Source organism: Mustelus asterias, chromosome 7 (genome assembly GCF_964213995.1).
Source record: "Mustelus asterias chromosome 7, sMusAst1.hap1.1, whole genome shotgun sequence".
In the NCBI taxonomy this organism is placed as follows: Eukaryota; Metazoa; Chordata; class Chondrichthyes; order Carcharhiniformes; family Triakidae; genus Mustelus; species Mustelus asterias.
In genome coordinates, this window is record NC_135807.1 from 135,907,995 (window position 1) to 135,923,608 (window position 15,614).

The 15,614-nt window shown below is 48.1% G+C and overlaps 1 non-coding gene across 1 annotated transcript; it reads left to right on the top strand.

Annotated features, from left to right (window-relative positions):
- Positions 1 to 4,805: 4,805 nt before the first annotated feature.
- trnal-caa (transfer RNA leucine (anticodon CAA)) lies at positions 4,806 to 4,919 on the top strand. Its single transcript has 2 exons — positions 4,806 to 4,843; positions 4,874 to 4,919. It is a non-coding gene; the product is annotated as a tRNA-Leu (tRNA).
- Positions 4,920 to 15,614: the final 10,695 nt, after the last annotated feature.

Genomic DNA, 15,614 nt, shown 5'->3' on the forward strand with positions numbered 1-15,614 from the left:
ACATTCTGCACTCTCTCCTTTCCTTCTTTATGAACGGTATGCTTTGTCTGTATAGTGCACAAGAAACAATACTTTTCACTGTATACTAATACATGTGATAATAATAAATCAAATCAAATCAAATCAAATCTTATTGAATGGCGGAGCAGGCTTGAGGGGCCAAACTCCTGTTCCTATTCCTTATGATCCTAAAGCCATTTGTGCCATTTTGGGTGAGCTTAACACTCCCAATTTGCTTTCTTCCTCATCCTCCTTCCGAAGGTAAGTGGCTGTCATCTTGAAAATCTGCAAAAGCAATTGTGTTTATTAATGAGACGACCTGGGAATTTAAATATTAAAATTCCTCAGTTACCTCTTTATTGAATGCAGTCTGCTTCAGCAGTGTGTCACGGATCTCGCATAATAAGTTGGTTCATGGCTTGATATAAACACATTCAAAATAATTAAATATCCATTAACATTCACTCTATGTTATGGCACAGAAATAAAGTCAGTTCTTATTACTTCAAGAATGCACAGTAGCCTGCAAGACAAGAAGGTACTTGGATAAATCTGCTGTATTCTATGTTCCTTTGATGGCGGTGGGCTAATAATTTTATGACAGGGAACAAATGCACTGGGTTACAAAACAGGATGATGAACTGAAATGGGTAATGATTCCAAAAAAAATTAAATCAATAAATAAGAACAAAAAAAAAGTTTATGTCACTTAAACCACACTTAATACCAGCATGGTCCACTGGATTGATGGACAAATCCTCATGTGGGAGATTTTGGCCTGGGATTATCTCCTGCTGATTGGTTTGCATTGCGGGGGAATCTCGAAATCTCTCAGCATGAACCCGCTGTAGTCTGGTTAAAAATTTATTCCTTCATTTTTAATTTATTTTGGGCTTCGCTATGTTAATTGGATCCAAGCCAGATAGTGAATTATGAAACCAGACCATTTTTTCTGATGGTAGGTTTATTCACAGAATGCGGCATCACATATCTCTGCATCCCATCGACCAAGACCTCAGTGCACCAGAGGTCTCTGTTTATTGTGGCTAATCCATCTAAACTGCACATCTTTGGAAAGTAAGGGGCAATTTAGCATGGCCAATCCACCTAACTGCACATCTTTGAACACTAAGGGGCAATTTAGTATGGCCAATCCACCTAACCCACACATCTTTGGACATTAAGGGGCAATTTAGCATGGCCAATCCATCTAACCTGCACATCTTTGGACATTAAGGGGAAATTTAGCATGGCCAATCAACCTAATCTGCACATCCTTGAACTGTGGGAGGAAACCGGAGCACCCGGAGGAAACCCACGCAGACACGGGGAGAACGTGCAGACTCCGCACAGACAGTGACCCGAGGCCGGAATTGAAACTGGTTCCCTGGCACTGTGAGGCAGCAGTGCTAGGCGCTGTGAGGCAGCAGTGCTAACCACTGTGCCCACCGTAAATTTTTTTCGGCTGGAAAAATGTTATCAATACATACTCCAGTGTCACTGACGGTAATCTATATTTTCCTCAGAGACTGGCTTCCTTCGACACCTCATTTTCTTTTCCACATGTTCAGGTGTAGTCTCTTCAATGGCTGTTGCATGTCTGTTCAAACTGCGAGATTCACTGTCTCAGCTACGTGTTCGCCGAATTCATTCTCTGCCAACCCGGATGTTCTGTGCCATTGAGTAAATAGTTAGAACCAATTGTACCTCAGCAATTGGAATACCTACGGGATATTACCTCTCGTTTTTTCTAAACTCCAGTGGATACAGGTCCAGCTTGTCCACCCTTTCCTCAGAAGATAACCTCCTCATCCCAGGAATTAGATGAATGAACCTTCTCTGAACTATTTCTAAACCAATTATATGCTTTCTTTAGTAAGGAGTCCAAAACTGTGCACAATTCCCCTGGATATGGTAACTAAACCTTTTATATCCCATCCCCCCTTGCAATAAAAAACAACATTAAGAACATAAGAACATAAGAAATAGGAGCAGGAGTAGGCCATCTAGCCCCTCGAGCCTGCCCCGCCATTCAATAAGATCATGGCTGATCTGATAGTGGTTTAGTTCCACTTACCCACCCGCTCCCCATAACCCTTAATTCCCTTATTGATCAGAAATCTATCTAGCTGTGACTTAAACATATTTAACGAGGTAGCCTCCACTGCTTCAATGGGCAGAGAATTCCAGAGATTCACTACCCTCTGAGAGAAGAAGTTCCTCCTCAACTCTGTCCTAAACTGACTCCCCCTTATTTTGAGGCTGTGTCCTCTAGTTCTTGTTTCCTTTCGAAGTGGAAAGAATCTCTCTGCCTCTACCCTGTCCAGCCCCTTCATTATCTTATATGTCTCTATAAGATCTCCCCTCAGCCTTCTAAACTCCAAAGAGTACAGGCCCAATCTACTCAATCTCTCCTCATAAGCTAACCCCCTCATCTCCGGTATCAACCTGGTGAACCTTCTCTGTACTCCCTCCAAGGCCAATACATCCTTCCGCAAATAAGGGGACCAAAATTGCACGCAGTACTCTAGTTGCGGCCTCACCAGTACCTTGTACAATTGCAGCAAGACCTCCCTGCTTTTATACTCCATCCCCTTCGCGATAAAGGTCAACATTCCATTTGCCTTCTTGATCACCTGCTGCACCTGCAAACTGAGTTTTTGCGATTCATGCACAAGGACCCCCAGGTCCCTCTGCACAGCAGCATGTTGTAATTTTTCACCATTTAAATAATAGTCCATTTTACTATTATTCCTTCCAAAGTGGATAACCTCACACTCGTCAACGTTACACTCCATCTGCCAGATCCTCGCCCACTCACTTAGCCTATCCAAATCTCTCTGCAGACTTTCCGCATCCTCCACGCAATTCGCTTTCCCACTCATCTTTGTGTCATCCGCAAACTTTGTTACCCTACACTCGGTCCCCTCCTCCAGATCGTCTATGTATATGGTAAACAGTTGAGGCCCCAGCACCGAACATTCCATTTCCCTTCCCAATTTCATGCTGTAGCTGCTGTGATTCATGCACCAGGACCCCCAGATTCCTCTGTATTTTGCAGTTCTGCAATTTCTCTCCATTTAAAAGACAATCCCAACTGTCACCAACTTTTACAGATGCACCATAGAAAGCATTCTTTCTGGTTGTATCACAGCTTGGTATGGGCTCCTGCTCTGCCCAAGACCGCAAGGAACTACAAAGTGTTGTGAATGAAGTCCAGTCCATCACGCAAACCAGCCCCCCGTCCATTGACTCTGTCTACACTTCCCGCTGCCTCGGCAAAGCAGCCAGCATAATTAAGGACCCCACGCATCCCGGACAATCTCTCTTTCATCTTCTTCCATCGGGAAAAGATACAGAAGTCTGAGGTCACACACCAACCGCCTCAAGAACAGCTTCTTCCCTGCTGCCATCAGACTTTTGAATGGACCTACCGTATATTAAGTTGATCTTTGTCTATACCCGAGCTGTGACTGTAACACTACATTCTGCACTCTCTCCTTTCCTTCACCTGTATGCACTCTATGAACGGTATGCTTTGTCTGTATAGTGCGCAAGAAACAATACTTTGCACTGTATCCCATTATCTGTGACAATAATAAATCAAATCAAACTACTCCTGGTTGGTCTCTTCCATTTTGCCCTCCATGAAAGTCACGCAAAACTGCTGCCCATGTCCTAACTTTCACCATGTCCCGTTCTTCTATCATCCCCTGTGCCTGCTGACGTACATAGGCTTCTACGTACGTCAGCACCTCAAGTTGAAAATTCTCATTCTTGTTTTCCGATCCCCTCATGAAAGCACCACCCTCCCTCGCCCTATCTCTGTAATCTCCTCAGCCCCACAATCCCCCATGATCTCTGCGCTCATTGAATTCCGAATGCTTGAGCACCCTGGGATTTTAATTGCCCCACTATTGGCAGCCATCCCGAACTCTGGAATTCCTTCCCTAAACCTCTCAGCCTCTCGACCTTGCTTTCCTCCTTTAAGACTCTTCTTAAAACCTGCCCCTTTTCCAACCTTTGGTCATCTGACCTAATATTTTCTTATGTGGTCCAGTGTTATATTTTGTTAGATAAACCCCTGTGAAGTGCATTGGGATGTTTTAGCGCAGTAAAGTTACTATAAAAAGATAAGGTTTTGGTTGATAATCCATTGAAGAGGTTTTCAAGTGGAATGTATTCAGTATGGTTTGGTCACAGAAACCAAAATCTCAGTGAGTCTTAATCTGACAAGAATGGACAGCAGTGCAGTCTGATATCTGATCCTCTCGGCTGGCTTAATGGCATTTCAGTCTACCTTGAGGTCCTGGATGCCTACGAGGAGTGGAATTCTTCTCGGGGGTGTCTGTTCCCACACCCTGAGGAATCTGAGGGAAGTCTTGTGGTTGGTGCAATGGGTAGCGTCTCTGCCTTTGAGCTTCTGCATTTGTTCCCATGCCCTAGAATTGACGGACAAGAGAGGTGTGCACACCACAGGGCCATTGGATTATCGACCTGTAAATCCTTCCCACACACGGCAGTGGCAAGGCGATAGGAGTGGGAGAGATTCCTGGTCGACCCAAGCTTGATGGGGAGTGGCGTTTCTTGAGCTACAACCTCTGGAGACAGCCTAGAGACTGTTCCAAGAAAACCGAGCGATGTGAACAGATGTAAACGTGTGCTTTGTCAGCCCCGATCATGGGAAGCTGGTGATAGTCTGAGAAAATATCTCAGAGCCAAATCCAATCTGATTCTGTGATGGCTTCAGCCAGGCTAATGAGGTTGGCTTGCTAGAGTATGGACTACCTGATGAGTCCTAACTTGTCAGGATGGCCGAGTGGCCTAAGGCACCAGACTCAAGGATTCAATCCTTCCCATTGCCGGCCGGGTGTTCTGGTCTCCGACTGGAGGCGTGGGTTCAAATCCCACTTCTGACATTACCTTTGGGCATCTGGTGCGGAGAGGGGCAGGTTGGGAGGGCGACCTCCTCATGAACCTGCTCCTGGGCCTGGTGAGGTGTGCCATCAATAGGTCCAGGCAGCGGGCGATCGACGGGGCCGTCCATCCTGACTGTCTGCCCCTCTACCGCGGCTACATTCGCGGCCAGGTGTCCCTGGAGAGGGAGCATGCGGTGTCCACGGGCGCGGTTGACGCCTTCCGCGACCGCTGGGCGCCGCAGGGGCTGGGGTGTATTATCGACCCTGATAATCACCTTTTGGTTTGATGTTTTAAGTTTCCTTTCGACTTTGTTTTTGGTTCGGGCTGTTCCCCCCTTCCTTTTGGGGAGCTGCCCCTTTTAATTTGTCTCTAAGTTAGTTTGAGTTCGTTTACTTGGTTGGTGTCGAAAGAAATACCTGATGAATACTCATTGATGGTTAAATCAGGGAGCCTCATGCTCCCTATTTAAAGCAGGTCTGTCAGACTCCTAGCCTGCATTCAGCAGGGAGCAAATGGAGAGCTGGCTGTGTACAGATGTATGGTGTAAATAAAGTAACTTGGTGATGGGACTTTCGCCTCCGTGGAGTTATTGCAAATTCATCTACTGTTCTTTTGCTCATCCAACTCAGAAGTCCAACGTTTCCACCTTGCCTGGATCTGGCTTTGTTTGGGATGCCTGCTATCTCAGACAGGAGAATAAGACAAAATAACTCCTGCCTTCATCTTTCCTCTCTCCCCGGGATTGCTAACAGAATTTACGAGGAGAAATTGTGGTTAAGAGACAGGCAGAACTGACCAAGTATGACCAATAGTGACACAAAAAAGCACATAATTGTTTAAGAATTTGAAACTTGGTCCAGGCATGTAGCTGAACACACAGAAGAAATTTTGGGTTTTTAGAATAACATAAGAATATAAGAATTGGGAGCAGGAGTAGGCCATCTAGCCCCTCGAGCCTGCTCCGCCATTCAATAAGGTCATGGCTGATCTTTTCGTGGACTCAGCTCCACTTACCCGCCCGCTCACCATAACCCTTAATTCCTTTACTGTTCAAAAATGTATCTATCCTTGCCTTAAAAACATTCAATGAGGTAGCCTCAACTGCTTCACTGAGCAGGGAATTCCACAGATTCACAACCCTTTGTGTGAAGAAGTTCCTCCTCAACTCAGTCCTAAATCTGCTCCCCCTTATTTTGAGGCCATGCCCCCTAGTTCTAGTTTCCCCCGCCAGTGGAAACAACCTCCCTGCTTCTATCTCATCTATTCCCTTCATAATCTTATATGTTTCTATAAGATCTCCCCTCATTCTTCTGAATTCCAATGAGTATAGTCTCAGTCTGCTCAGTCTCTCCTCATAAGCCAACTCTCTTAACTCCGGAATCAACTGAGTGAATCTCCTCTGTACCCCCTCCAGTGCCAGTATATCCTTTCTCAAGTAAGGAGACCAAAACTATACGCAGAACTCCAGGTGTGGCCTCACCAGCACCTTATACAACTGCAACATAACCTCGCTGTTTTTAAACTCCATCCCTCTAGCAATGAAGGACAAAATTCCATTTGCCTTCTTAATTACCTGCTGCACCTGCAAACCAACTTTTTGCGATTCATGCACAAGGACACCCAGGTCCCTCTGCACAGCAGCATGTTGTAATTTTAACCAGTTGTGAGATGTTCCACATCTATAAGCCAAAACAGCAATGTAGCATAATGAGGGTTTCATAGAAACATAGAAAAACTACAGCACAAACAGGCCCTTCGGCCCACAAGTTGTGCCGAACACATCTCTACCTTCCAGACCTACCTATAACCTTCCATCCTACTAAGCTCCATGTACTCATCCAGGAGTCTCTTAAAAGACCCTATTGAGTTCGCCTCCACCACCACTGACGGCAGCCGATTCCACTCGCCCACCACCCTCTGTGTGAAAAACTTACCCCTAACATTTCCCTGTACCTACCCCCGAGCATCTTGAATGGATTGATGAGAGTGTGCGATAAAGGGACAATTTTAAAGGGGTGCTCAAACAGAGAGACTGGGAGGTATGCGCAATCTGCTGTATGCAATTGTACAGGACACTGGTGAGACCACACATGGATCACTGTGCACAGTTTTGGTCTCCTTACTTAAGGAGGGACATGCTTGCATTGGAGGCAGTTCAGAGAAAGTTAATTAGACTGATTCCTGGAATGAAGGGGGAGATGATGGTATGGCACTGGACTAGTAATCCAGAGGCCCAGGCTAATGCTCTGGGAACACGGATTCAAATGCCACCATGGCAGATGGTGGAGTTTGAATTTAGTTAAGAAATCTTGAATATAAAACTGGACTCAGTAATAGTGACCATGAAATTATCATCAAAACCCTTCTGGTTCATTAATGTCCTGTAGGGAAGGAAATCTGCCATCCTTGCCCAGACTCTAGACCACAGCAGCGCTCTTTGAAATGGCCTTACAGGTCGCTGAGTTCAAGGGCAAATAGGGAATGGGCAACAAATACTGGCTTTGCCAGCGATGCCCACAACCCATAAAACAATACTGAAAAGAAATGAAGGCATTATCTAACGGTGAAAAGCTGAGCAGGTTGGCACATTTGAGTTTAGAAGAATGAGAGGTGATCTCATTAAAGCATGTAAGATTCTGAGAAGGCTTCGAAAGGTTGGATGCTGAGGGGATGTTTCCTCTGATGAGGGAATCCAGAACTGGGGGCACATTTCAAAATAGGGGATCTCCTATTTAAGACAGAGATAAGGAAGAATTTCTTCTCCAGGAAGTTCATTAAGCTTTGGAATTCTTTACCCCAGCAAGCAGTTGTGCCTGGATTATGGAATATATTCGGGACTGGGTTAGGCAGTTTTTTGATTGCCAAGGGCGTGCAGGGTTCTGGGGGATAGGCAGGAAAGTTGAGATAAGGCCACAAACAAATCAGTCATGAATGGCAGAGCAGGCTCGAAGGGCCGAATGGCCTACTCCTATCGCTTTTTGACTTGATTTGATTTATTATTGTCACATGTATTGGGAAACAGTGAAAAGTATTGTTTCTTGCGCGCTACACAGACAAAGCATACTGTACATAGAGAAGGAAAGGAGAGAGTGCAGAATGTAGTGTTACAGCCATAGTTCGGGTGTAGAGAAAGATCAACTTCATGTGAGGTAAGTCATGACGGCAGTAGGGAAGAAGCTGTTCTTGAATTGGTTGGTACGTGACCTTTGTATCTTTTTCCAAATGGAAGAAGATGGAAGAGAGTATGTCGGGGGTGCGTGGGGTCCTTAATTATGCTGGCTGCTTTTCCGAGGCAGCGGGAAGTGTAGACAGAGTCAATGGATGGGAGGCTGATTTGCGTGATGGACTGGGCTTCATTCATGACTTTTTGTAGTTTCTTGCGGTCTTGGACAGAGCAGGAGCCATACCAAGCTGTGATACAACCAGAAAGAATGCTTTCTATGGTTTCTTATGACTTTTGCTCTTCAATATTTGAAGGGTGCAGGAAAAAGCATTTGCCATCTGTGGCTTTATTTTTAAACAGATGGAGCAGAAAGGCAAGGAGGTTATGCTAAACTGATGTAAAACGCTGGTTAGGTCCGGCTGGAGTAAGATGTTCTATTTTAGGCACTGTGGTGAACCATAGATGGTTACCACTATGGGTACTGAACCATAGATGGTTATCACTATGGGTACTTGTACATAAGTTACTCTTGTTACTGTTGGGGTGTTCCACCTGTTAGCATTGTACTGTGGTACACTCCGTTTGGCTCCGCCTTCTTATAGGAGTATAAAGGTCACTGCCACTTCCTAGTGACCCTTAGTCTGGGATAGTATTGTTAAGCAGTGTGCTCTATTCTTGTTGCGAATAAAAGCCTTTATTTCCCGAGTATGATCTAGCCTCTCGAGTGAATTAATCGCTCATCAATTTTATTCGCAACAAATTTTGTTCAAAAGAAAAAAAAAATGGAGCAGATGCTTAAACCTGATCGGCTAACCTTGGATCCGCGTGCCGCGGGAGCGTCGAACACTTTCGACCACTGGTTGAAGTGTTTCCAGGATTACATCGACAGCAGTCCAGACTGACGCCGATAGATTGCGGGTCCTCCACGCAAGGGTGAGCGACACTGTGTATGCACCAATCCACAATTCACAAGATTACAAAGAGGCCATCGAATTACTCAAAAAGCTGTACCATAAACTGCCAAACGAAATCCATGCTCGTCACCTATTAGCCACTCGACGGCGGCAGCCCGGCGAAACGACGGCACAGTACCTGCGCGAACTTCAGCAGCTAGCCAGAGCCTGCAACTGCAAGGAGGTGTCGGCTACTCAATATACCAACAATCTGATCCGAGATGCGTTCGTGGCGGGAATCGGCTCATCCTATATTCGCCTGTGGCTGCTAGAGCAAGATAACTTGGACCTGGCCAAGACGGTAGAATTGGCCGATGCGATGGAAACGGCCTCCAGAAGTCCTGAAAACTACCCCACCGACCACGTGGGAACATCGTGGCAAGTACAGCCACCGCCTCAACTGTACCCGGCGGCTCCTCGGAACTGCGCGATCATGTTCTCGACATCAGACCTGACGGCTGCGGCAGCTCCAGGAGGCCCGCGGTGCTATTTCTGCAGATTGGCGAAGCACCCTCGTCAGAGCTGTCCGGCCAGGATGGTATTTTGCTCCACTTGTGGGAAGAAAGGGCACTATGCAAAAGTGTGCCAAGCAAAGCCCCCTTCCAAATGAAGCAGTGCTGCGTGTGACTCCCCAGGATCCGTCTCCTCGTCTCCGGTCTCGTCGATGTCTTCCACCATGTGCGATTCACGGGCGCCGCCATTTCTGAGGACGACGACGCAAGACACGTGCGACTTGCGGGTGCCGCCATTTTCAACGCCATCGACCATGTGCGATCCATGGGCGCAGCCATTTTGGTCGACACCGGCCGCAGAAGATCAGCAGGGGTCCTCGTCGTCGACTATCTCAGCTGCCTGCAGTTACACTCGGGATCCAACAGTGGCGTCAATCATCTTGGACCAGGCCAAGCCTCACAGACTCGACAAGTCCATGATGGACATAGAGGTAAACGGGCGCCTGACACATTGTCTGTTTGACAGCGGGAGCACGGAGAGTTTCATCCATCCGGATACAGTGAAACGGTGCGCTCTCCGTGTGCAAACTGTCAGGCAGACAATCTCTATGGCGTCGAGGTCCCGATCTGTTATTGTTCTTGGGAGCTGTGTGGTAACCTTAACGGTGCGGGGCACAGTTTACGAGAACTTCAGGCTCCTTGTGTTACCGCACCTTTGCGCTCCGGTACTCCTGGGGCTAGACTTTATGGTCCACCTGAAGAGTGTGACCCTGCAGTATGATGGGCCACTCCCTCCACTTTCAGTGGGAGAACAGCAGCCTCCAAATTGTCCAGCGCGCTCCACATGCAGTCTCTCGACACTCAAAATTACCCCGCCTTCCTTATTTGAAAATCTCGTGCCAGGCTGCAAGCCCATCGTGACTAAGAGCAGGCGTTACAGCGCTGAGGATCGGATCTTTATTCGATCTGAGGTTCAGCGGCTCCTCAGGGAAGTGGTCATTCAACCTAGCACTAGCCCATGGAGAGCACAAGTCGTGGTGGTCAAGACTGGAGACAAGCCCCGGATGGTCATAGACTATAGTCAGACCATTAATTGGTACACGCAGCTGGACGCGTATCCTCTCCCGCGCATATCTGACATGGTCAACCAGATTGCGCAGTACCGGGTGTTCTCCACCATCGACTTGAAGTCAGCCTACCACTAGCTCCCCATTCGCCCAGAGGACCGCAAATACACGGCCTTTGAGGCGGATGGCCGTCTCTACCACTTCTTAAGAGTCCCTTTCGGCGTCACTAATGGGGTCTCGGTCTTCCAGTGTGAGATGGACCGAATGGTGGACCAAAACGGGCTACGGGCTACCTTCCCGTATCTGGACAACGTCACTATCTGCGGCCATGACCAACAGGACCACGACGCCAACCTCCAGAAGTTTTTACGCACTGCGTCTCTCCTGAACCTGACCTATAACAAGGAGAAGTGTGTATTCAGCAAGCACCGCCTAGCAATCCTCGGATACGTGGTGGAAAACAGGGTCATCGGCCCCGATCCAGACCGTATGCGTCCCCTCCTTGAACTTCCCCTACCCACTAGCATCAAAGCACTGAGAAGATGCTTAGGCTTCTTCTCGTATTATGCACAGTGGGTTCCCAATTACGCGGACAAAGCCCATCCGCTCATAAAGTCTACCTCTTTTCCCCTGACAGCAGAGGCTCGCCTAGCCTTTGAAGGGATAAAAGCCGACATCGCGAAAGCCACGATGCACGCTGTCGATGAGTCCATCCCCTTCCAGGTGGAGAGTGATGCATCTGATTTCGCCCTGGCTGCCACACTTAACCAGGCGGGCAGGCCCGTCGCCTTTTTCTTTCGCACCCTCCAAGGCCCTGAAATTCGGCACTCCTCTGTGGAGAAAGAGGCTCAGGCCATTGTGGAGGCCGTACGGCATTGGCGCCATTATTTGGCTGGCAAGCGGTTTACCCTGCTCACGGACCAGCGGTCTGTGGCCTTCATGTTCAACAACACGTTAAGGGGAAAAATTAAGAATGATAAAATCTTGAGGTGGAGAATCGAACTCTCCACCTACAACTATGATATCATGTACCGTCCGGGGAAGCTCAATGAGCCTTCAGATGCCCTGTCGTGTGGAACATGTGCCAGTGTGCAGGAGGACCAGCTACAGGCCCTCCACAATGATCTCTGCCATCCAGGGATCACTCGGCTCTTCCATTTTGTAAAGGCCCGGAATCTGCCCTACTCCATAGACGATGTCAGGTCGATAACTCGGAGCTGCCGGTATGTGCAGAGTGCAAGCCGCACTTCTACCGGCCTGACAGGGCACACCTCATTAAGGCCACTCGCCCTTTTGAATGACTGAGTGTCGATTTCAAAGGCCCCCTTCCTTCGACAGATCGGAATGTGTATTTCCTCAACGTGGTTGACGAGTACTCCCGATTCCCCTTTGCCATTCCCTGTTCAGACATGTCCGCTGCCACGGTCATCTCTTTACCCTGTTCGGCGACCCCAGTTATATCCACAGTGATAGGGGTTCGTCATTTATGAGCGACGACTTGAGGCAATATCTGCTCTCTAAAGGAATTGCCTCAAGTAGGACTACGAGTTACAACCCCAGGGGTAACGGGCAGGTCCGAAAGAGAAAACGCTACAGTCTGGAAGGCTGTCTTACTGGCGTTAAGGTCTAGGGGTCTTCCAGTCTCCCGTTGGCAAGAGGTACTTTCTGATGCGCTCCATTCAATCCGGTCCCTCCTGTGTACGGCAACCAACGCTACCCCACATGAGCGGATGTTTACCTTCCCTAGGAAGTCTTCCTCTGGGACCTCATTACCGTCTTGATTGACGTACTCAGGACCTGTCCTCCTGCGGCGGCATGTTCGGGCCCGCAAGTCCGACCCTTTGGTTGAACAGGTCCATCTCCTCCATGCCAACCCTCCATATGCCTATGTGGCATACCCTGACGGGCGAGAGGACACGGTCTCTATCAGAGATCTGGCGCCTGCAGGGGACCTGGAAACCCCTGTCACTCCCGCACCCCTGGTTAGGATTCCTTTAGTAAGAAGTTTAACAACACCAGGTTAAAGTCCAACAGGTTTATTTGGTAGCAAAAGCCACACAAGCTTTCGAGGCTCTGAGCCCCTTCTTCAGGTGAGTGGGAATTCTGTTCACAAACAGAACTTATAAGACACAGACTCAATTTACATGAATAATGGTTGGAATGCGAATACTTACAACTAATCCAGTCTTTAAGAAACAAAACAATGGGAGTGGAGAGAGCATCAAGACAGGTTAAAAAGATGTGTATTGTCTCCAGACAAGACAGCCAGTGAAACTTGTCTGGAGACAATACACATCTTTTTAACCTGTCTTGATGCTCTCTCCACTCCCATTGTTTTACATAGAACATAGAACATAGAAAGCCACAGCACAAACAGGCCCTTCGGCCCACAAGTTGCGCCGATCACATCCCCACCTCTAGGCCTATCTATAGCCCTCAATCCCATTAAATCCCATGTACTCATCCAGAAGTCTCTTAAAAGACCCCAACGAGTTTGCCTCCACCACCACCGACGTCAGCCGATTCCACTCACCCACCACCCTCTGAGTGAAAAACTTACCCCTGACATCCCCCCTGTACCTACCCCCCAGCACCTTAAACCTGTGTCCTCTCGTAGCAACCATTTCAGCCCTTGGAAATAGCCTCTGAGAGTCCACCCTATCCAGACCCCTCAACATCTTGTAAACCTCTATCAGGTCACCTCTCATCCTTCGTCTCTCCAGGGAGAAGAGACCAAGCTCCCTCAACCTATCCTCATAAGGCATGCCCCCCAATCCAGGCAACATCCTTGTAAATCTCCTCTGCACCCTTTCAATGGCTTCAACATCTTTCCTGTAATGAGGTGACCAGAACTGCGCGCAGTACTCCAAGTGGGGTCTAACCAGGGTCCTATAAAGCTGCAGCATTATCTCCCGACTCCTAAACTCAATCCCTCGATTAATGAAGGCTAGTACGCCATACGCCTTCTTGACCGCATCCTCCACCTGCGAGGCCGATTTAAGAGTCCTATGGACCCGGACCCCAAGGTCCTTCTGATCCTCTACACTGCTAAGAATGGTACCCTTCATTTTATACTGCTGCTCCATCCCATTGGATCTGCCAAAATGGATCACCACACACTTATCCGGGTTGAAGTCCATCTGCCACTTCTCCGCCCAGTCTTGCATTCTATCTATGTCTCGCTGCAACTTCTGACATCCCTCCAAACTATCCACAACACCACCTACCTTGGTGTCGTCAGCAAACTTACCAACCCATCCCTCCACTTCCTCATCCAGGTCATTTATGAAAATGACAAACAGCAAGGGTCCCAGAACAGATCCCTGGGGCACTCCACTGGTCACTGACCTCCATGCAGAGAAAGACCCCTCCACAGCCACTCTCTGCCTTCTGCAGGCAAGCCAGTTCTGGATCCACAAGGCAACAGCCCCTTGGATCCCATGCCCTCTCACTTTCTCAAGAAGTCTTGCATGGGGGACCTTATCGAACGCTTTGCTGAAGTCCATATAGACCACATCCACCGCTCTTCCTTCGTCAATGTGCTTGGTCACATTTTCAAAGAACTCAACCAGGCTCGTAAGGCACGACCTGCCCCTGACAAAGCCGTGCTGACTACTTTTGATCATACTAAACTTCTCTAGATGATCATAAATCCTGTCTCTCAGGATCCTCTCCATCAACTTACCAACCACTGAGGTTAGACTCACCGGTCGGTAATTTCCCGGGCTGTCCCTGTTCCCTTTCTTGAATATAGGGACCACATCCGCAATCCTCCAATCCTCCGGAACCTCTCCCGTCTCCATCGACGATGCAAAGATCATCGCCAAAGGCTCCGCAATCTCCTCCCTCGCCTCCCACAGTAACCTGGGGTACATCCCATCCGGTCCCGGCGACTTACCAACCTTGATGCCATTCAATAGTTCCAACACATCCTCTTTCTTTATGTCCACATGCTCGATCCTTTCTGTCCTCCGCAATCCAGCAGTACAACCACCCAGATCCCTTTCCACCGTGAATACCGAGGTAAAGTATTCATTAAGCACCTCCGCCATTTCTAACGGTTCCGCACAAACTTTTCCCCCTTCACCTTTTAAGGGTCCTATGCCTTCACATCTCATCCTTTTACTCTTGACATATTTGTAGAAAGCCTTGGGATTCTCCTTAATCTTACCCGCCAAGGTCTTCTCATGACCCCTTCTCGCTCTCCTAATTTCCTTCTTAAGCTCCTTCCTACATCGCGTATACTCCTCTAAATCCTTAACACCTCCTAGCTCTCTGAACCTTCTGTACGCCTCTCTTTTCTTATTCACCAGGTTCATCACAACCTTCGTGCACCACGGTTCCCGTACCCTACCAACACCCCCCTGTCTCATCGGAACGTTGTCATGCAGAGCTCCAGACAAACATTCCTTGAAAATCCTCCACTTTCCTTCGGTACTTTTCCCCAAGAATGCCTCCTTCCAATTTACCCGTCTAATTTCCTCCCTGATGACACTGTATTTCCCTTTACTCCAGAGAAACACTTTCCTAGCCTGCCTGACCCTATCTCTTTCCAATGCTATCGTGAAGGAGATAGAATTATGATCGCTATCCCCAAGATGCTCACCCACCGAGAGATCCTCCACCTGTCCAGGTTCATTAGCCAGCACCAGATCAAGAACAGCCTCTCCTCTAGTAGGCTTATCCACATACTGTGTCAGGAAACTCTCCTGGACACACCTAACAAACTCCTCGCCATCCAAACCCCTAGCCCTAGGGATATTCCAATCTATGTTTGGGAAATTAAAATCTCCCATCACGACAACTCTGTTATTCCTACATCTCTCCAGGATCTGTTTCCCCATCTGCTCCTCAACATCTCTGTTACTATTGGGCGGCCTATAGAAAACACCCAGCAAAGTTACCGACCCCTTCCTGTTCCTAACCTCCACCCACAGAGATTCCGTAGTCAGTCCCTCCACGGCGTCCACCTTCTCTACAGCCGTGACACTATCCCTGATCAACAGTGCCACTCCCCCCCCTCTCTTGCCTCCCTCCCTGTCCTTCCTGAAACATCTAA